Source organism: Branchiostoma lanceolatum, chromosome 2 (genome assembly GCF_035083965.1).
Source record: "Branchiostoma lanceolatum isolate klBraLanc5 chromosome 2, klBraLanc5.hap2, whole genome shotgun sequence".
Taxonomy (NCBI): Eukaryota; Metazoa; Chordata; class Leptocardii; order Amphioxiformes; family Branchiostomatidae; genus Branchiostoma; species Branchiostoma lanceolatum.
In genome coordinates, this window is record NC_089723.1 from 1,940,809 (window position 1) to 1,965,215 (window position 24,407).

Below are 24,407 nucleotides of genomic sequence, written 5' to 3' on the forward strand. Positions count from 1 at the left end.
TCCCTTAGCGCACTGGGCTGTATCTGCGTGAATCGTACAGAAGGCACTGCTTGAGTGACCGAGGTTATCGGCAGTGCTCCGGGCCCAGTGTTCGCTTCCGTCTAGCGAATCCTCCTGCCTTGAGTCAGAGATGTGGCCGTGATACGCGGGCGAGTTCTCCGTGGTGTACCCTCCTGCATACTGCTGAGGTGGCAGGGCAGGAGGAACATGCCAGGCTGGCACAATGGGGAATGATGGAGATTAGAGTAGCCTGGGCTTGGCAGGGGTGGCTCATAATGCTTTGATTGCCGTACCATCCACCGATCGATCAGGCAGCAAGGGGCTTACATAAGATGAACTTGAAGTTGAACTAGATTGCCTCCCCCCTGCATGGGTGTTTTACTGTGTTGTGTAGTGTATATATTATGCATGCAGTGGAAAATGTCAGTGGAATAAGCCAAACTGGAAGGAGGAGAATCTCCTGTGGTGCAAGAAATTTCCCTTTGCGCGGCCACGGAATTTCACCTGACCTTCGTCGGGGTTGTGTGAACCGTTCGCGTTCTCGGCTTGCGATCTTGCAGCTGATCTGATAGAGTCTGAATCTAGTTATCTCTGATTCGGTTCCCTTGTGGTTAATTTGCACATGTAGGGATGGGATGCCTGCACGGATTGATGCACTGGTGTCAACAGTCAGGGGCTCTTGTGGGTTGGAGTTCAAGTCCCAACCTCAAATATGTCACAAGCCTTTATTGTGGATTGTGAGGAATGTGTTTGGGTGTCAGTGTGTATGTTGTGCTCACACTATGCACAATGCTGTAGTATACAATTGACATTGTACATGCATGCGCACACGAAGGGAAACACAAACATGCACTTAAACAAGCAAATCAACTGTGACGGGTTCAAAAAAAGAGGTTAAGGGCACATAAAATTGATGTTACGGATGACGTCACCAGGGGATTTAAATGTTATTTTGCAATGAAAAAAAGACAACAGTGTCCTACTATAAAAGCCTCAAGTAGTTAAAATCAGAACCTTTTATATTGCCAAGAGCTGTGTTTCAGGAATATGATTGTGTTATTTTTATTCTTGTACCTGGAATGAGGGTAGAAATAATCAAGGCTATACAATGTTATCATTAGTTATCTATTTCCCTCATTTGTAATAATATCTTTATCTCTAGCATTCGCTTTCACAAATTAGTTTATCATATTTGTTTAGGGTTTATTCTATTTCAAATATGGGATGCAAAATGTTGAAAGGGATAAGTTTGTCTTATTTGCTTAGGATGCAACAGAAGGATAGGGTGAAAACTTGCACCTGACCCTGTTCACTCCCTGAAACTGTGTGCAGCAAAGTACAAACTTTCCTCTGAGATTCTGTTTTCATGTTGATTTTCCAATCTAGCATTTTTTTTCAATTCTGTTAACCAAGAAATTAAAAACCGCCTAGGGAGAGGAAGAGGAAGAGGGGAAAGTGCCAAGTTCTCAGGAGAACGCTTGAAAATAATGCCACAATTGTGTGGCTTAATCTGCTGTTTCTGTGTGGCTTTTGTTCTCAGACTCTTGTGTGTCACTTCAAGGCCGGGCTTAGATCTTAACGGCCACTTAGGGAGACCAAGACGGAAAAGTACCTAGTTCTCAGGAGAACACTTGAAAACAAAGGCCAGGAAAACACACAGTGAAGGTCTCAGAGTAGTGTGCACAATGCAGTTTTATAAGTCCCTTGTTCCAGATTTACAAATGTGTTGCTAGGACATTTGGTGATTCATGTTGAATCTTGTTGTGTTTTAAATTCTGCATCAATGAGGTTTGGGGTAACCCTAAGACCTCCATATCAAAAAACAATGAATCTAAGGCCACACCTATTTAATTTTAGCACAAAAAATTATAAAAACAGAAGGCTGGGGTGAAAACTTGCACCTGACCCTGCTCACTCCCTGCACCAAAGTACAGACTTTCCTCTGAGATTCTGTTTTCCTGTTGATTTTCCAATCTAGCATCTTTTTAAAAATTCCGTTAACCAAGAAATTAAAATCAGTGTGGCCTAGAGTGGTCAGTAATCCCTGCGGTAACAAATTTCCAGGTATTCAAGACCTTCTTGAGATGGCCTCAATAACATGATTGTAGCATCATAGACTGTTGATGTTTTTCATCAGGGTGGTTTTCTAAATGTATTTGAATATAGGGGGGGGGCAATTAAAGCTTGATTGTGATTGGAAAAACACTTCATCACATTAGATGGGGATTAATGAAAGCACTCACTGTCACCTAATTGTTTAATCCAGCCTTAAAATGCCAGGGTCGATAAGATTATTACAGTAACTACTTATACCGAATCATTGCATCTCCAGTGCATTACTTTAAATTCATTTAAGTTTCCTCTGGATTTTTTCTGCACTAAAGCGAAAATGGAGTGTACGGGGTGGTTTTAAGTTTGCGGCAGCGCTTAAGTCACATACTGCTACTGTAACAGTTTGGAACAAAAATGTAAACCACCGCAAACATTTCTGTATTTACAGTATACTTGTGGGTAGCTTAACTGTGCGGAAGGTCTCTTGTATGCTAGGTTAAAGTAACTTGCCCAACAAGGAGGAATTGTGAGAAAAATGTTCTGTCTCCATTTCAAAAATACAGTTAGAATTATATTTCTTGCAAGGTTTTATTACTCCAGATTGTGACTGGGTAAATTGGCCTGACGTTTTACATCAGGATAGCATGACATGGAACCACCAATCGTAAGCAATAAAGATTTCCCTTAAGGACTGCACAACATGCTATTGGCCAATCAAAATTGGACTAAAAGGTTCATGTCAGGACTGAGTTACACTTGATTGGCATTAAGTGTTCCACTGTCATTAACTGACCTGCAATTGATCGATGAAAGTTGGCACAAAAATTCCATGTTAGGAATGAAAGCGCTGTAAGTGACCAATCAAAGTCAGCCTAAAAGCTTCGTGTCTCGATTACACGACGGTAAATCAACCAATGAAAATTGGCATGAAGGTCTCCCAAAGGGAATAAGTGACATGCAATTGACCAATCAAACGTCCATATCAGGATGACATAAGATGGCGTCGACCAATCAGATTTAGCAAAAAGGAACCATTCAGGATGATGAATGAACCAATTGCTGTCAGAAGATGCAGTTTCATGTGACCAATCAAACTTGGCAAAACAGGCTCTTTCTGGGTTTTCAATTGACCAATAAAAGCTCAATGTGAGCTCTACATACTATTAGTGACCTTCAGACAGCCAGTTGGCCAATCAGAGTTGGCATAAATGGTTCTAATCAGGAATAATAGAACCTAAAATTGACCAATGACAACAAGCCATGATGGTTATCAATACTCTAATTTCAACCAATCAAACCTAGACAGATCTAGAATGTCCATATTTGGAGTTGAGAATCATGGTGGAAAAGAGCTATCTGTATCAGGATTGAGAAGAAGAAAAAGCACAAGTAAATGAATTGCACAGGACTATGGTATAATTGATTGACTCTTGAAGCTGTCTACAGCTGTAAAACAATAAAAATGTATGTTTCTAGTAAAGGCATGATTGAAAATGCACTCATTTGTAATGATTTCGTTTGGAATGAATCATTATGGTCGTGGACGGGGAACATGGGACAGTCAGCGTGGAGTCATCAATCAAAATTCTCTTCCAAAAGGCTTAATATGGGATTTGATGTCCCAAAGAAATAACCCAATCAGACTTGTAGACAAAGTAATGACTCCCACATAAGCTCTCTGGTCCGGAATTGTGATAAATGACCTCGTTTGGACTGTCCCATGTCTCCCATTCGTTACCATAATGATCCTCCCCCCGTGACAGCTCTCACAGCACCCAGGCAGAACACAAATGAACCGTCCCTAACTCATAATCCACATTACCCACATGGCTTCACGCACAGGCATGTAGATGCATGTATATCGGCGTATTTCTTTTGCTATGATTTGTTATGTTTTGTTTTTATTCATGTATTCCCGCTGGGTCTTTCAAAAGAGCAGATACATAATGCATAATCTCATAGTCATTCATGTACGGTATAATATGAACAAATAAATGAAATATTCCTTTTATTCATGAGCTGATTAAAACAGCCTTAATCATGAAATCAAAATATTAATTGATAACTACAGACAGTGGTGGTATCTAGATGACAAGAGTGGATTCTAAAAAAGATGATACTGTGCACAAAAACCTAGATATAAACAACATCAATATCAAATAACGGAAAGCATAATCTTAAATCATGATCAAAAATCACAAAGCCAATAGGGCTTGATATACCTTATTTTGTATTAAAAAAACAACACGATTCATACGAAACACTTCTGAATTGCAAGTTGTTGATATTTTTCTCTGCAATCTCATTTTTTTGCAAGTTGCAAGTTGGTATTTCATTAGCCCTGAATCCAATTTATTGTTCCTTATCCGTCACTAGTTTGTAAATGGCTCATTATACTGCAGCACTACATCACAAAGCACTGATTAACGAGTCATCATTAGTTGTCACAAACCCGTGCCATTAAAGAGTAACTAACGACCTCTGTGTTGACTGCAACAACAGGCAAGAATATATCATACCACACACATGGAGAAATCCCTATAGATATTGTTCTCCATACCTTAACTTTACACACATATTTCCAGTTTTATGGTCTATAAGTGATTAGTAATCTCACTTGAACAAGGTCAACTTGCACATTTACTCTTGTGCAGTGTTAGGAATACTGATGTTTTCTGCAATACATGTACAACTCTTGTTTTTATACATAAAAGTTCATATCCCATAATTTTTATTGATTTACAACTGATAACTGAATGACGGTTTAAAACTGGTTCAAATTTCATTGTTACGGTGCTACATTACATTATTGGGAAAGCAACAAATTCATAAGAAGTATGACTAATTTTGGATAATGTTAAACTAGTTCTGAACTGTATAAGAGTGGGCCCGGAGTTTCCAATGGATTAAACAGAAAACAATTCCCTGGGTCGGTTGAACTTAACAAATCTGAGTACAGAACTGGCATGATTTTCCATTAGGCTTATCACAATGTGTACAACACAATATAGATGTGTGTACAGCATTATATTAGATGCCCACTGAAAACCCACCTTACAAATCGAGAACGGACATTCACCTTTCCCCTTGCCAATAAACCGACACAAAAGCATAATGGAATGATTTTCTGTTCCAGGACGTTTGCCGGACAATATTAATTGTCCTTTTGTCACAAAGACCTGATTGATCCGATAAAGCCGGGTCGCTATCGGAAATCTCTTTCCTTGTGGGCTTTCGTGATTTACGATTTCCAGAGCAATAGAGCCTGATAAAGGACAGGAATACTCCGGCAGGATACCGGCCTTAAAATATTCATGTGTTTCATCAAAGAGCTTGACACGGGCAGTCCCCACGGGGCCGGACATATTTAATTACCTGTTTGTTACACTTGATTGTCACTAAATTGGCCGGATCGTAATTCAATTTTCCGCTGCAGTTTTTTTGTTTAAAACTTAAAACTTTTATAGGATACAGCTCTGATAAGCAAAGTTGAATGCAGCAAAATGGGCATGTACAAAAAATAAAGTGCATGGTCATGACACAGACACATATTAGTATGGATGGTATGATCACAAAATGGCTAATCTTGGTCACAAAAATAAATCTTAGTTCCCAGTAGGCACACTTCACCCCTCATCCTCACCCTTAACCATGTAAAACAGTACCTCATGCATAATAGAAAGATAGAGAAACCCACAAAAATGGCTAGCAGTCGGGCATATATTGTAAATATATATTGGCTGGATCATGATCAAATTTTCTGCAGCTGTTTTGTTTAAAACCTGAAACTTTTAGGATACCGGTCAGATGGGCAAAGTAAGCTGCAGCAAAATGGGCACAAACAAAAATTGGTGTATGATCATGACACAGAGACATATTGGTATGCATGGTTTGATCACAAAATGTCTAATCTTGGTCACAATGATAAATCTTGGTTCCCAGTAGGCACACCTTACCCCTTATTCTCACCCTTAACCATGTAAAACAGTGAAACAGTACCTCATGCATAACAAAAAGAAAAAGAAACCCCCCCAAAATGAACATTCTTTCATCTATCAAGTATACCTTTCCTCACACAGTATTGTCTAGTTTTCCTATGAAGGTCCATCTTTCAACTGTGAAGGAGGCATCTTTCATGTCAGATATCTCTTCAAGCAACGCCCTGCCCTATGGACCGTGAAATCCATCTACTAAGCTCCACAGACCTCTTTGTCTGGAGAGTTTAACCCCCCGCCTGCTGAGGCATGTTGTAGCTGATACATGATTGTGGAATGAAGCAGCCTTCAGCAGAAAGCAGGTTAATTTGGGAACGTTTCTGGCTCCTTTCTGTCTGCAGGGCTTTGGTTCTCGACTGTTTGATGGGAGAGGAGTTGTCATGGATGCGTCAGAAGCATTCATCTGCTGACTCATGGGTTTATATCTCACGTTAGAGGAGAATGGATAAGAGAAAACTACGGTAGACTTCAGCTGCTGCAAATGTTGAAATTTTTGCAGTGGTTTCAGCGTTTGCAGTTTTTGCAGTGACCAATTGCAAAACGTTGTCCTGTCTTTCATCTGACTAACCCATTATTTCAAACACAAACTAGAAATCACTGTCGTTAAACAGAAATGGATAGGAATGTCACAGTGTCTCAAAAACTGAAGCTCCTTCTCCTCCATGAATGCATTGGAGCCTTAGCCAAATGTGAAACTCGAGAACAAGCATAATGGTATAATAATCACTATTGATAATAATAGGAGCCTCAATGTTGATAGATTATTTGCACATAATTCATAACTAACAGAATATAATGGAGCTAACTTATAAGTCCTTATAAGACAAGGGTATTAGCACAGGCGCCTAGACCCCAGGATGAGAGAGCTCAAAATCAAAGAGGATATCAAAACATTAAAAGCCTTTCTTGGTGGGATTTTGGTGAAATCTTGGCATTTATTGGGTGGCTATGACAGGTCAGACTTCATACTTGAAGAATTTGTTGACATAGACGACCTTTCTCCATCTTTTTGTCTTCTGGACCCCCCAGGACAGTGGAATGGTCGCAAGCAGGCACTTTTAAGGCAAATGGACTGACTCAAGTGCTCTGGCTCAGGGGTGTTTCCCTGAAGAACAGCCATATAGAACTTTTCGTAATTCTGTTAGATGACAGTCTACAGAAGAGGTTAGAATTTGAGGGTAAGTCAGAATCTTTGATGCCTGAGATAATGAAACCTGATTTCTGTCAACATCCCCAATGGAATTTATGCATTATTGGCACAAACTGCAAAGCCCTAGTCCCCCCTGTACAAGGCTACACAGCCTGGAACCAACCATTGTTGATTCAGCACCAAGGACAGACGTGTGGAGTCGTGTGGTGCAATGGCAGAGCGTTCAACTCAGAACCAAGAAGTCCTGAGTTCGAATCCTGTCCTATCACCAATCTTGTGCCATTGGGAAAGACCCTTAACACGATTTTCCTCACTCCACCCAGGTGTAAATGGGTACCTGACTTTAGTTGGGGAAAGTGTATTGAGGTCACCTGGTGGCGCCGAATGGCAGCCGTCGTGACATTTGGATAAGATATTATATATGTTGTTTATTGTGTGAAACCTGTAATACCCTGTATAAATTCAGCGCTAGCAAGGCTGCCATTGCGGGTAGTTTCTGACCAATAAAAACCATTATTATTATCTGCTGACAAATGGGATTTATGTCTGATATTAGAGAAGAAGAGAAGATAAGACCTTAGCTACACAGCCTGGAACCAACCATTGTTGATTCAGCACCAAGGACAGACATAGTGATCAGGGGTCTGACATTGACTTTACACCTATTGAAAATGATAGAAGCCTCAATTTTTATCGAATTTTTGCACATAATTCATAACAAACAGCAATTCAGCATACAATGGAGCTAACTTATAAGGCCTGTACAAGACTGCACAAGCATTGTAGATTCAGCACCGAGGACAGACATAGCAATCAGGGGTATCTCCTAGTGGCCTGACATTGGCTTTACATCTGCTGACAAGATGGATCTATGTCTGATATTACAGAAGAAAAGACCTTAGCTACACTTTCTTGCACATGAAGAATAGATGGATAGGAATGTAAAAAAGGCTCAAAAATGGACTTTTTTCTCCTGTGTTGGAGCCTTAGTTAGCTAAACGTGGAACACGAGACCAACTATAATGGTACAGTAATCACTACATGTATTGAAAATAAAGGGATAGATATTCTATAGATAAGCTACACATATTTTGGAACTAACAGCACAAAATGAAGCTAACTTATATGTCCTGTACATCTCCCAATAGCCTGAGATTAGTCCTGAATGGAGTTTAAACTGTAAAAGCGAACACAAGGAATTGGACTTACCCTGGACTGTAGCTATTCAGTCGAAAATTTGGGTAAGTCCAATTCATTGTGTTGGCTTTTACAGTTTAAACTCCATTCAGAATGACTTCTACCAAGAACACAGATGAGCTTTTCAAGTGAAGCCTGAGATTAGCTTTACTTGTACAACTTGTACAACTGCACCCTGTGGCTAGACTGAAGCTTTCAAGGAATCAACTTCTTCATCCAGTTGTTAAGCTGTTGTGTCAGACAGCACTAAGAGTAAGGACCCATGTAAACATAACATAAGCCCGGTAATGCCGACGGCTTTGGAGGAAACTGAAGCGAAATGAAGGTTAAACCTACCAATTCTTAGTGCAAGGGATAGGTACTGTAAATGCAGAAATGTTTGCGGTGGCTTTATGTTCGCGATTTTTGCAATGAACTCTTTACCACCAACTTAAAGCCACTGCAAAGAGCCATTCCTTTGTGTGACTATAGCGCTACTATTGTTTCAAACGTAAACTTCAAACCACAGCGAACACTCCATTTGTCCCTACCGCAAAATCAAATCCCTGCAAACATTTTTGCATTTACTGTACTTCATCTAAAAGTTGTCAAATACAAAGCATGTTCATGTAGGTCTTGGATGTAACGGATAACAGACACCTTATGAGAGCCCCCTGGATGGTTGGTGATGACAGACAAAATTCAGACACATACTCTGGCTAATGTCTCTCTAGGCCAATGCAAGATAGACAGCACAGAGAGTCCTGCAACCATACTGTAAATGCAGAGATGTTTGCAGGGATCTAATTTCAAGGTAGGGAGAAAATTAAGAGTATTCGCGGTGGTTTTGAGTTCTTGTTTGAAACAATAGTAGTGCTACACAGTCACACCATGGAAGTTCGTGGTTAAGAGTTCAACGCAAAAACCACACACATAAAACCACTGCAAACATTTCTGCATTTACAGTATCTCATTCACAGTCCGTATGAGAGCCTATCTAAAGCCCACTCAGCATCATTGTATGTTGTATAAGGCCACACCAATTTAATTTCTTGGTTAACGGATCTTTATTTTCCAAAAAAAAATCAAAAAAAAAATCATGAAAACAAAGGCTGGGCCAGCCTTCTGTTTTCTTGATTTTTTTTTCTAAAATTTTTTTTCTTCTTGAAAATAAATATCCGTTAACCAAGAAATAAATTGGTGTGGCCTAAGGATACAATTATCCAAGGAAAAAAGGAACAGAAGAAAATGCCTCGGCACAAACTGCACCAAGTATAGAACAACCTACAATGTGTAGCACTGTGTTTCCTAAAAAGGCTTTTATCTGATGTACAATTAAAATTGATTCTAACAAGATTAACTATCAGTCATAATGATGGCATGTGTGTGTCTGTCTACATGAGAGCCTTAGGAAGAATAGCCTGAATTTGTGGGCAGGTCATGGATTAAAATAATCTTAGTATCTCAATCTGATCCCTTGGCAATATTTCCCCAGAGAGTATGCTTGTGTTGTATACATTAGCTACATGACTTGTGTTTCAATGCAGAAATGGACACTTAGAAACTTAAGCTATCTTGCCATTCACTGCTTCCTTAAGATATGGCTAGGCATATTCCCACTTCTGCTGTGGGGAAAACACATTGGACATTGGTTCCATTACAAAGCATGAGTTGTTTCCACAACTTGTTGTTGACAAAAGCAATTGCCCAACGTTTGCCCCAACATGTCCAACATCAAAACTGCCTGCCCAGAAAGCTGGTTTTGGTCCCCTTACTGCCTCAATAAGCTAGGGCTCTGGGACAACATATTGGAGAGGAGTTCCATTCTAAAGTCATTTCTACAACTTGTTGTTGACAAAGCAATTGCCAAACGTTTGGCCTGACATGTCCAACATCAAATCTACCCGACCAGAAAGCTGGTTTAGGTCCCCTGAGAGAGGCCTGTTGTCCATGGCAGCTTGCCGGACCAGGTAATGTAGTCTGTCTGCCAAACACATTCTCCCCTGAGCTCATCCCGGGCCATCCTGCGATCTGTCAGTGTCCGAGCTGATTTGTGCCGGGGCGCATCAGGGATTGGCCGAGTGGCCGCGGGAACCAGAGACCAGCGCAGATCAATGCCCTTCTAATCCCTGCTGATGCTGATAAATGACCAGATAACCTCCCGTGAAACACGGGTAGTCTCCTCAGCGCAGGGATGTCACACGGCAGCGACATTAGGCCATGTTGATGCAATTGTATGGATGACATCTACCTGTGCATCAGTTTTTTACCCTTTCCACAACAACAATTTCTTGACCATACTGTAAACCGTACAAAGCAGCTGCAAAATGATAAAATTAATGCTGTAAACTGCACACAAAAAAGAATATGAGAAAACGGATCCTAGCCTCTACATCGCAGGGATGTCATATGGCACCGACATTAGGCCATGTTGATGCAATTGTATGGATGGCATCTACCTGTGCATCAGTTTTCATCTCTTTCGAAAAAAACCCCAACCATACTGTTAGTGTTAATTGTCCAAAGCAGGTGCAAAATGAGCAAATGTATGCCATAAATTGCAAAAAGAAAGAAAAGTTGTACTTATGTCATAGAATGCGAAAAATCAAGGAGGAAGATGCGAAAGAGCAAAAATGAAGAATCTATTGTATAGTATACCATATATACTCTCTGTGTTTAGTCATTTGTCCAACCTTCCTGACCACTTAGATTTCATATGCATAATGCTTGCTTATGCTTATGTCGAGACCTTCCAGTCACGAGTCGAGATGGCAGCCCAAGTCTTTTGGTCCTTCATCGCCTGGAGCATACTATCCACTTCAAGTCCGGTGTCTTTCTTGAGTGTGTCTATAAAGGTTGCTGCTGGTCTTCCTGATTTCATAATGAAGGCACCCCATTTTTTTGCCAAACTTTCTTTGGCACGTTTGCATTAGTTTAGAGGTGCCCAGAGCATGTCATCCATATAATTGAATCAGCATGGCCTCTGTAAGAGGCTTCACAGCTGGAGCAGTCACCAGTAGCAGCAGCTGGATCGAGAAATGGCGGGGAGGCGGCGCACTTGTCTGGATCCCGAGGCAAGGACAAACAGTCGGGGGTAGGGCTTAACTTAGCTCTATAGATAACTTTGCCAGGTTGGCAAGTCATTTTCAAGTGCAAATTAAAGGCAACCAAAGCAATATTAGGCCACACCATTTTCATATCTTGGTTAAAGGAATTTTAAAAAGAAATGCTAGATTGTAAAATCAACAGATGAGTCATAATGTGCAACCATTACACAGTACCTTACATCTGCTTATATCATCCAGATGCATAAGTACAGGAGAGTCCCTTTAATCTTTCGTTTTTGGGGAGACACACATTACGTATGCACTGCAAACTGAGTTAGACATGCACTAATGCGGGACAGCTTGTACGCCAAGATAAATCTGCAACCGTCTGAATTCCATCAGGGACGACAAATTGTATCAGAGCATCCCTCGGAGGAAAGATTCTTTTCATTTTCCCGGCATGATTAATTCATGGCCAATTTATGATCAATTTTATGCCATGCCTGGTTGCCCCCGGTCTATAATGATGCACAATTATGAGATAGCAATGTATACAAAAATCCATAACCAGGAAAATTGCACCAAAGCTCTAGTATCAAAGAGATTAGTCTAAACATAAGCTACACATATTTTAGAACTAACAGCATAAAATGGAGCTAGTTTATAAGTCCTGTACAAGACTGCACAAGCGTTGTAGATTCAGCACCGAGGACAGACATAGCATTCGGCGTTATCTCGCCTGGTTGCCCCCAGTCTGTAATGATGCACAATTATGAGATAGCAATGTATACGAAAATCCATAACCAGGAAAATTGCGCCAGACTTCTAGTATCAAAGAGATTGTAGGTATTACAGAGTCTGACACTTTGGTTTTTTATTTGTGAGGCAAATTGACAAAATGGGTCTGCTTCTATATATGAGCCTTGGTTGTCAATGGGTCTGTTCTTACTTGCTCTATAGTATTCAGAGGAAAATGTACCCTGGAATCCAGAGCAATTGTACCGGCCCTCAAAATTGTACCGGCCCGCGCTCGAGCTTTCCCCGGGCCTACCATCCCGCTGGCCCCGACAAACTACCCCCCCCACTATCCGCTAGCCCACAAGATCTGTGCGCCGTACAAAGCAAAGATTGGGTGGCTAGCGGAGAGTGGGGCGGGGTAGATCTTTGGGGGGAGCAGACGGGTAGGTCCGGGTAACTCGAAGCGCGGGCCAGTACATAAGCTCTAGTTTCCAGGGTAAGGAAAATGGGGCAAGGCATGTCTCTTTAACCAGTTCAGTCAGAACCAGTTATATCTTCTCTATTGATACAAGCACCTTGTCTGGCCACCAATATGAACACAACTTGTGGCATACCTTCAGCCATGCAAGGAATGAGTTTCAATCTTCTTTCCCTTCTACACACTACTCAAGACAGGCTGACTTTTCAGGTTTCCTCTAAGTTCATATTCAACTAAGATAGAGTAAAATCCTTGTTTGAATCACTCAGTCTCTCTCTCTCTCTCTCTCTCTCTCTCTCTCTCTCTCTCTCTCCCTCTCTCTCTCCCTCTCTCTCTCTCTCCAATTTTACGTCTTTTGTTCCCCATCATATGAGGGTTCCACGTGCTTGCACATGGATGGGGGAGCCCCAGAATTCCTAATCAAGTGCAAGTCTTTTTTGTAGCAAGAGTTTTTACAGCTGGATGCCCTTCCTTACGCCAGCCCAAACCCTACTGTTGGGCTTAGGACATGGGAAATGTGTGTTAAGTGCCTTTCCCAAGGACACAACGTCTGGGTACATGTCCGGACATGTCTGGGTACACCCCAGGATTGAACCTGGGTCTCATTGGTTCATAGAATGATATTGTCCTCAGGAATGAAGATACAACAGCAAAACAGTCTCATCCTTCTGAACCCTTACACAAGTCATCATGTATCAAAAAAGCTGCGTCTCAACTTGTGGACTTGAGCAACTTGCATTTTGAGCAACAAAGTGTTGAAATACTGCTGGCATGCATCTTGGCTCATGTAGCATATTCCTATCGACCAGGGATCGCTAACTTTAAATGTTTCACGCACTGATAGCTCCAAATTAATTAACGTTTTGTGTCTCAGACACGGTCAATTTCCCCTGAGCACCTTTCATGTATAATTATTGCCCTGGTCGGTTGTACCGGTCTGGCCTGTCCTTGCTTCAGGGCATGTATGGATTAATCTATATCAAGGCTGTCCATTTCAGTACCACGGCCAAGTTTCACGGTCAGACCATTGTAGCTCCATGTACTCTCCAAGCAGAGGCCTGTATTCAATTCAATTCTTTGTTAAAATACCAAACTTGCAGACACAAAAATGGTAGCCATTAATCTATATCAAGGCTGCCCGTTTCAGTACCACGGCCAAGTTTCAGCCCGCACCACAGCCAGGTTTCATGGCCAGACCATTGTAGCTACATGTACTCTCCAAGCAGAGGCCTGTATTCAATTCAATTCTTTGTTAAAATACCAAACTTGCAGACACAAAAATGGTAGCCATTAATCTATATCAAGGCTGCCCGTTTCAGTACCACGGCCAAGTTTCAGCCCGCACCACAGCCAGGTTTCATGGCCAGACCATTGTAGCTACATGTACTCTCCAAGCAGAGGCCTATACTCAGTTCAATTCTTTGTTAAAATACCAAACTTGCAGACACAAAAATGGTAGCCTGAATTAATCTACATCAAGGCTGCCCGTTTTAGTACCACGGCCAACTTTCCGCCAGCACCACAGGTTTTATGGCCAGACCATTGTAGCTACTCTCTTGTTTTGGACGTTTTTTTAAGCACACTAAGGCCACACCAATCTAATTTGTTGGTTCTATGATTTGCCTCTTCTATTTTTCCCAAATCAAAAAAAAATAAAATAAAAATTCAACCATACCTCCTATTCAGGAAATTGTTACTCAGTATAAAGTTAAATTCAGTTATATTTCTGCTGAATCACGTTGCTTGTACAAAATAAAAGGTGAAACAATCTTCATTTCAGCAGTAACTGGTAGACTGATGGATACTTAATTTAATCCCAGGATGTGCATCAGTCTGGCACAATCTCTATTAGTAAGTACGCAATCTTTGCTCCAGTTCAGTCAGAGCCAGATTTATGGTGATGGTGTGTTGACGTTGCCCTGCACTTAACATGGGAATATCGCTCCCACGCGGCCAATAAACGCTAATGCTGACCAGATTATGAAGGGGTCTGCTTTCTATCATTCGAAGCTAGAACACTGACCTCTAAGATATATTCTTATCATTAACAGAGTTGACATGGTGATGTAAAATTGGAACAATTTTTTTAGTTCTCAGAAGCGTTATGTAGACAGGTGTTGTAAGCTTTCGCTGATACTTGCTAAGATATTTTCACATGGAAAATGTCTCATTGGTGAACACAAAATTCAAATAGTTTTGAAATCTCCCAGAACTATGGGGGAAATACATTGTTTTAAATTATAAATTGTTTTACTGAGATTTCTTATCCTTCTGGTTCTTTCTGGAAGCTGTGGCCACACACCTGTTTTTTAAGGATCTAATACAATTTTATTGTATTTTGGCTTGGATACCATAAAGTTTAGTACATTATCTAGAATCAATGCTTATTCCTAAGTCTTATGGATCAGTCTTGTTGATAATTTGTTGTCAGATTTACCCCCTCCTCATTATATTTCAAGCTAGTTACCTTCAGTCCACTATCTCTACAAGACTACTGAATCCTGCCTTCCATAAGGTTTTCCTCATAATATAGTCTGACTTACCAAATCTTACCCATTCATTTATAACCTGGCGTGAATCCAAAACCTCTGACAGAAAGTACATTAGGTATCGTAAAGGATCTAGAATGCCATCCCTCAGTCTTGTGTGGATTAGCCTTGTTGGTACTTTGTAATGTCTATGGAGAGGGGTTTTCCACATAGTCCACCTTACCAAATCCTACCAACTCATCTTATACATATCATTGTGAATGTATGAACTGTTAAGTTTCTTTTGTATCGTGATTTCATATGATTTTGTATCAAAGGCTCCCCTGGAAATCAGTCACTCATCTAACTGAAGGGATCACCCTCAACATTCATGAATAAAGAATAAAAGATAGACTGAAAGTAAAAAGTCTAATATCAACTGGCACAGCTCCAAAACCTCCCACAGAAATTACCCAGTTCCACAGAGACTGTGCTATTTCTCCTCCCTATCGTCAAGTCCACTCTATATTCTCTCCAACAGTTCCTGTCTTCCATAATGTTTTCCTCACATACATCTCTACTTGTATCTGTATCTACATGTATACAGCCGGTATAACCGCCATTCTACGTAGCACACCAGCTTTGCAGGCACGCGGCACGGCAGCAGCTGGTTTTATTACACTGAACGGCTCACACCTAGTGTTTGCACATCTGACTGCAACCGTTCTTTAAAGCTATCTCCTCAGGATGCTCCTACAGTACCGGTACCTGCATAATGGTTCTTGAAAAATATGTATTTCTACATCAAATCTACATTGTAGATCTTACTGGTTCATCTGGTATCAACTGGCTCGAATCCAAAACCTCCGACAGAAATTACTCGGCTCCACAGCAGGGTCATCTTGAAGGCGTGCCTCTGTGATCCAGGGATGTGCCACCTCATCAGTTTCCACATTAAACTTTCATCCCCGCCTCACAATGCATTATGCATTCGGCCTCCAACAGGCAGTAATCTCCCCAAACTTCCCCCTGACTCAGCAGAGCTGCAAATGCCAGCGAGCTAACAACTTCTCCCCAGGTAAATAACGCTGTGGAGACGTTCATAAACCGAGTCAGAAGTGAGAAGCAGTTCCGTGGAATTAAATATGTTGTGGACCGATGTTAAAGGCAACCAAAGCAATATTTGTGCCCAAGGAATGGAAATGAAATAATGCTGAAATCTTTATGGTAATGACATTTACTAACACTGTATAGCACATTTGCATCTAGTAACTTCAAACAAAACCCCGGAAAAACGTGCGGTACAATGATTCCCTTAGTTTTGCGAGCCTACAAAAACCCAGGCGACGATTTTCACTGAAATCTCACATCACAACAATGTCATATTTTTGCATCATAGACGTTGCTATACATTGTGATAATGTTATTTGAACTAATCATGTATAGAAATGACTAAATAAATTGACTTTCAAAATCCAAACTTTTGGGCCCTTTTATTGCTTGGGTTCCCTTTAAGGCCATTGCACACAGATACAGGGAGCCAGACAACAAAGACTGCAGAGCTACATATGTTTTTTTTTATTCTTGACCCCAGGACTCCACCACAGGAAATCCTAGCATAGCACAGTCTCAGAGTGTTCACTGTAGTCACTCAGTGACCACCAAAAGCTTCTGAAAACATAATATTTGCATTGCCTGCATTCTTCAATATTCAAGGTTAGTTGTGGCAAGATAGAAGAAATATTTCCAGACTGTGGAAGACGTTTAAAAAAAATCAAGCCTATATATTATACATGTAGGTGTACCATCCCACAGTGACCATTGATATACAGTCAAGCCTGTACTAGTGACCACCTCTACATAAGGACCACCTGGCCATTGATATACAGTCAAACCTGTACTAGTGACCACCTCTACATAAGGACCACCTGGCCATTGATATACAGTCAAACCTGTACTAGTGACCACCTCTACATAAGGACCACCTGGTCACCGATAGTCTTTGAAACCTGTACTACTTACCACCTCTACATAGGGACAACCTGGCCATTGATATACAGTCAAACCTGTACTAGTGACCACCTCTAAATAAGGACCACCTGGCCATTGACATACAGTCAAACCTATACTAGTGACCACCTCTACATACATGTAAGGACCGCCTGGCCATTGATATACAGTCAAACCTGTACTAGTGACCACCTCTACATAAGGACCAGCTGGCCATTGACATACAGTCAAACCTGTACAAGTGACCACCTCTACATAAGAACCACCTGGCCATTGATATACAGTTAAACCTGTATAAGTGACCACCTCTACACAAGGACCACCTGGCCAATGTGAACACTTGGTGGTTCTTTGGATGATTTTTCCCATTGACACAAGCATTACAAATCCTGTCTATAGTGACTACCTGTCCACATAGACCAGATTTTATCTGTCCCCTGTAGTAGTCCTCTTGGACAGGTTTGACTGTATGTCAGACCAGAACTTTCACTGATGCAAGACCAAACTGGACATAAAGACTTCAAGATTAATAGTTCTTTTCCATACACCATGATGTAAAACTCATAAAGATTCAGATACCCCCTGGCTAAGCTAAGGTGCAAAAGCCGCAAGATAAGAATGGCTCGTAAGACAAATTACGCTGCCGAGAAGTTCAGAACCCAAGCCAGAAGAGTGGCATCACTGATATATGTGGGTTAACACATGTTAAACCTGCCCACAGGATCACAGCCACAGTCAGTTCAAGGATAGACTGCCTCAAAATAATGATTCACCTTAAGGACGCTGTACCTTAATTTGTTGCTCCCTGGGAGCCCCTAAGTCTAAGTAAGTTCTCAGATTTGAACAAAATATGCTTGACTTGAAAAACATAAAAAAAGCAAAGCCAGATGAGGACCAGGTTCATGCCTTGGTGCACTCAGTTTTATGGGGTTGATTTAGTCATATTGGTAGTGTAGTGGTCTGCAATTCTGTTACTAGCCATATCTGGTTCAAATTACTTGGACCAGTAGGACACCTCTGGACAAGAGGCGAATTGAGTCATACCAAAGACTTTATAAAAATGGTACATACTTCTGAAACAGTATGGAAGTTAAACACACTCCACTGCCAGTGGACTAGCCCCCTGCTGCAGTGATTGCACTACAGTGTGGCCCAGAGCTATGAAAGGGAGATGGGCACCGCCCTATACGCCTTATGGTGTGGGAGGATTTTAACTAACTGTCGTATTGAAGTTTTCCTCCCTGCCCTATGCTTTTACGACGACTGATTCCTTGATAATCTTTTCACCTAAAAATGTCTGAATTGGTGTAATTATGCCTTAAGTGTCATATCCTTTCTGTCTCCTAACTTAAATGGCGTCTTGCTATCGAGCTGCAAGCACACTGTAAGTCCTTTATTGTTCATTAGCCTTATAATCAATCTCAATAAACAAAATTTCCATAAAAAGAGAGACCAGCTAAAAATCAATTAATGTAGGCCTGGGATAGCATACATTGAACACAGTAGGTTTGTAACCAACATTAACATTAATCCGCCAAGTTATATTAATCCACTACTTTGAAAAACAGTGGCTAGTGCAGCACCCCCAAGTATGCACAGTTTAGATATACAGGAGTGCATGATACTGGGGGATGTTGGGTTGGAGATCTGTTTGGATGTATCTTTTCAGGGTGGCAGAATTATGTACCCTGGTGGAAATAGAATTGCTATTATAATAATAGCCTTAGGCCACACCAATTTAATTTCTTGATTAACGGATTTTTATTTAAAAAAAATGTAGGAATAAAAAATCTGGCCCAGCCTTCTGTTTTCATGAATTGTTTAAAAAATTTTTTTGGGGGGGGGGGGGAATAAAAATCTGTTAACCAAGAAATTAAATTGGTGTGGCCTCTAATAGGAAAGCACTATATTTTATGGCATCTTCTTATCATGGAATTCGAACAAGTATAGCTTTGTATTAAATTGTTTCATATAGTATGAAAGAGATGACATTCTTCTTTATCTAAAGAAACACAGTTGAAAATCAATGAATACAGAGATGTTATCTATATGGATCAGTTTAACGCTGCCTTGGGAAAAATGGATATGTGTCTGGGTTTTATCAGCGTGCAGGCATAGTTCTGTATTGTTGCCTCTTTTATGAAAGAGTCAAGATTTTTCCTTGTCCAAACACAGGTAAAAATCAATGAAGTTCAACGCAGAGATGTCAAAAATCGATGAACACAGTTCTTATCAATGGACCAGGTTTTTGCAGCCTTGGGAAAACTGGATTTGTGTCATCGGGGTCACATAGTTATGCTTTTATATCAAAGAGACTGATGAGAATTTTCCTTATACAAAACAGGTAAGAATTGATCACAGTGAGGTCAACAATCGATGAACATACAGTTGTCATCAATGGAACAGGTTTGCACGGCTGTGGGAAAAATTGTATGGTTACCTCTTGTATGAAAGAGACAAGATTTTCTTATCGAAAAACAAACAGGTAAAAATCAATGAACATAGAGTTGTTATCAACAGAACAGGTTTTTGTGGCCGTGGGAAAAAGCTTGAACTCAGGCCAATGCAGATGCACTCCCAGATTTCCATGATAGCTGAGATCTTCACTCCCTGCCTGCCCTATCGCTCCCATCTCTCCCAGCCAGACTCGGACCATGCATTGCAATGAAGTCTCCCAGCTTATTTAGATGCGTGAGCACTCTCTATTTGTACTAGACAGAGGCAGCGATGGATTTGGTTATCTGCACCTGTATCTGCATTGCATAACCGGAAAAGCCAGCGTGTGGCTTGACAATGGAGTCTCTGTACTTGGAGACTCTCCATACACTGACCATGCATTACAATAAAGGCTTGGGAGTTATCAAGATGCATTAGCACATGTTTCTACTGTAAAAAGGTGAGGATGGATTTGGTTATCTGCACCTGTATCTGCATTGCATAACCGGAAAAGCCAGCGTGCAGCTTGACAATGGTGTTCTGTACTTGGAGACTCTCCATACACTGACCATGCATTACAATAAAGGCTTAAGAGTTATCAAGATGCACTAAACACATGTTTGTACTGTAAAAAGGTGAGGATGGATTTGGTTATCTGCACCTGTATCTGCATTGCATAACCGGAAAAGCCAGCGTGTGGCTTGACAATGGAGTTCTGTACTTGGAGACTCTCCTTTGACAGACACTGACCATGTACATGTATAACAACAACACCTGCCATCTTATTAAGATGCTTGAGCACTGACTCTATTTGTACTGGGAAGAGGCAGCGATTATGGATTTGATTATCTACACCTGTATCTGCGTTGCATAACCGGAAAAGCCAGCGTGCGGCTTGACAATGGAGTTCTGTGCTTGGAGACTCTCCATACACTGACTATGCACTACAACAAAGGCTTGGGAGTTATCAAAATGGTTGAGCACATGTTTGTACTGTAAAAAGGTGAGGATGGGTTCAGTTATCTGCATCTGTACAATTCACATGTTGTATCTGCATTGCATAACTGGAAAAGCCAACACGCGGCTTGACTAGCGGTACTTGGAGACTCTCCTTGACAGACACTGACCATGTACATGTATTACTACAAAGGCTTGGTTAGTTATCAAGATGCACTAAGCACATGTTTGTACTGTAAAAAGGTGAGGATGGGTTTTGTTCATGCGGCTTGATAAAGGAGTTCAATCTGTACTTGGAGTTGGTACATTAGTAGGGGTTTGAGACTCAATAGCATTTCACCAAGTCTGAGTGATGGGTTTGTTATCTGCATCTGCATCAGATTCTGTGTTGCATAACCGGAAAAGCCAAGATGTAGCTTGACAAAGGAGTTCTGTACTTGGCTAAGATACGCTTGTAGGAACAAGCTGCTTGAGAAACATTGACTGATTCTAGCAACAGATCAATTAGGGTGTACCCCTAGTCTTAGTGATAAGCGAGGTGTGTTCTTTACATATAGTGTGTCTCTCCTTCCATATAGGATTGGTAGCATACCATTTTCATTTATTGTAATAAGTTAAAGCAAACTACCTACTAGTAGCCTGCATAGTATACATTGACAGTTTAGGATGTTACGGTATAGAGTTGTTAGTCCGTCGATCAATCTAGGAATCAATTAATCAATATCCTGTAGCTTGCTAGGTCTGCCTTAGCCACTCTACTTTAAGCTAAGAGGATATTTTAGAGGTCAATATTCTACAAAGTAAAACAAGTTCCTACATGTACATACAGAATATATTCAACACTATTCTGAACATACATGTATAGCCAGTGTCAATTCATTTTCTCTTTACCTTACTCTTACCGGTATATCTATCAAAACTACTGATTGGTCAGAACATCTCTGTATGTGTTAATGCCTTTGCTTCTGTAACATCATTTGACCCTTGTTTGAAAGCACTGTATCCTCAAAGTTAAACTTACCACAGTATCATCTGGTAGTTTCTTCTCAATACCATTTTTATACAGGGCTGTGACGTATTTTGCTCGTCAGAAGATCATCATACACTTTCCAAATTGAGGATTTTCAGCTATTGGCTGATTGTCAAGACCCATCCACGCAATAAGACATCTAAGTGCTATTATACACTGAAGTGACAATCAATACCACGTCTTTGATTTCTGTAGCGCTAAGACGTAGAGATGAGTACACAAGCACCCTTTACAGCATCGTTGATATCACTGGCACGCCGATGTGCAGAGTGCTATCAGGCATTTTCTCCCCTCTCAAAGAATTTCTGCTCACATAATGAAGGTGTTTGAGAGAAGAGCGATTGACCAGAAGGTATTTTAGGGTCGAGAGGCTTGAGTGCCAATTTCCGGGAGCTTGGCCGGTGTAGTTTTGTGGTCAGTCACCTGTTTTGGCTTTCACTCACCTTGGGAAGCTCCTAACTTGCCCTAGGGCCATATCAGGTCAATCTCTTGGTGTTTTTTTAGAAACTTTTAGTACAAGAACTTATGCAAGAAGTTATACTGCAAATGTTGAAAACTTGTTGCCATTGTGCAAAATGTTCCATAACTGCCATTAAGTTTCTGAATTTAGCATAATATGTACATGTATTACTTACTAGTAGGTATTCCTCCTGAGTTTAGCTCAAAGTGTTGTCAGGATACCCCCCCCCCCATCCAGACCCCCTCTTATGCATCTAGTAATGTGAGTCTGCATGCTCTTTTCTGTAAAGCATGGTCTGAGCCTATTTTGATTTCCTGTAATTCATAGGGAAAGCCTGTCTATTGACGTAATTCGTAGGGAGGCGACCAAATTTAATATGTTGGGGACTCCTCAAGAATTTAGTGTAAAGCATTGTTGGGACCCCCCATGCAGACCCTCAGTAATGTGAGGTCCCCTACGCCAGAAGTTTTTGCTTAAAAGTTCATCTGTGTTGGTAGAAGTCATTCAGAAACAACTTACATGTATGATCCACTACTCACCGAGTCACGTGTCTTATCTGCATAGCGTGATGTCATCTCAGCGGTGGATTGCTCATTCCTTGACAAAGACTGCTGTTGTATAGTTAAAAATTTGGGTAAGTCCAATTTTTTCTGTTGGAAATTACAATTAAAACTTGTTTCAGCCCAGAAGTTATTTTACTCAGTTACCCGTTGCTCTTGACATGAACTTTCCACGCGGAGAAATGCAAACGGGATGCCAAGGCACGATGTTACGGAAAGTTAGTACGTCGTTTCGTTTAACATCAAAGCCAGCTCGTGTGATTGAGACCCGAGTTTACGGTATCGTGCGCTCGCTTGCTCCGTGTTTTACAGCTCTCCTGTGGTGCTGAAGGAAACACGATATCCCTGCGCATCTGACGTTTATGTCGTGCCTCGAATCTCACTCCCATCAATATCTTCATTCACTTGAGGGCTGTAGAAACTTGATTGCATGCGGATGACAGTGAGTGTCATTCTCACAGTCAACTTGATTTGGGCTGGCGGAAAAACTAAAGATTCTGCTCTTGTTGGGTACGGTGGTTATCGATATGCAACCAAGACTATTTTTTTATGTTATTAATACTCCAAGAGAGTGATTATTATTTTTTATTATTTTTTCCCATGTCTGTCTGTCTTAATTTGTGCTGTTCTGACCATCAACTTGATTTAGGCTCACTCGGGAAAAACTAAGAATCCTGACTTCGGTTGGTGAGGTAAAAGGCGGTGGATGGGCTCCACCTTCAAATACCGTGCCCTAGACACAGTGGATAACAACCCGCTGCACCTACAGCCTCAAAAGTCTATGGAACTACCTACACCTAGTTGGTCGCTCATACCTCTGACCTCATCTAAAAGAACCTGATTATGACTGAAACTATCTCTTTTGATGATCAACATGATCGTTCGTGACAAGAAAACTCCAAGATGAAATCTGACTTAACTGGGCTGAAGAAGAGACAGACTGTGTTTTGAAAGCTCCCCCCCCAAAAAAGTAGCAAACTCTCTTGTTGCGTGTGTTTAGATATTTCATGAAAAAACTGATGAAACATGTGTATGCGAAAAGGACCTCGTTGACACAATGTATAATAAGGAATACAGTAGGCTGAACATTGTGTAGTACTCGCTCCAACTCTTTAATAGAGAAAGGGGCAAACCTACTGATAGATAGTGTAAATGCAGATTCTGAATGTTTGCGGTGGTTTCATGTTCACAGTTTTTGCGGTAAGCTCTTCGCCGCAAACTTAAAACCACCGCAAAACTTTTTACCCTTCTTTAATTCCCCCTTGTCTTATTGTCTCAAACTCAAACTTTGAACCGCCGCGAACACTCCATTTTCTCCCTACCACGAAATTAAAACCATGCAAACTTAAATGCATTAATTTACGGTCGTTCCCATGATAGTTTCTACCAATCCCTACGGAGACAGGCAGTAACAAAACAGACCACAATTCCTGCCCGTGTCACGACACATCAGGCCATTTCCTGCCAGACCCAATCCGACATGGTTTAAGAACAAATTTGGAGATTACGGAGACAACAGACGACAAATTTGTCAGATTGCGAGTTGTGTATTCTTTATTCTTTATTCTTTATTAAAAATTGCAACAAGACAATACATGTGTACATAGTGGAGCGTTAGGCAGCCAAGCTGATGTTGCGGACCATTACAAATACATTGAAGTACAACAATAAAATTGTAGATTTGTAGATTTAGCAATTCATAGGTTAGCAATTCATAATGATAATTGTTCTTATCAGTCTAGACCAAAGCACTGTGACTCTTGCAATACAATCACAAGGAAGCATACAAATTTATATTTCATGAATGTGGCCAATTAACTCAGAGTTATCTAATCTAAGCTGAAACATTC

At 40.9% G+C, this 24,407-nt stretch overlaps 2 protein-coding genes across 2 annotated transcripts in view; one reads left to right on the top strand and one right to left on the bottom strand.

Annotated features, from left to right (window-relative positions):
• Window positions 1-24,407, bottom strand: part of LOC136426462 (platelet binding protein GspB-like) — a 505,111-nt gene that overhangs the window by 60,993 nt on the left and 419,711 nt on the right. The gene's annotated exons all lie outside the window — the stretch shown is intronic.
• Window positions 1-24,407, top strand: part of LOC136427163 (uncharacterized) — a 131,247-nt gene that overhangs the window by 1,331 nt on the left and 105,509 nt on the right. The window lies entirely within an intron of this gene.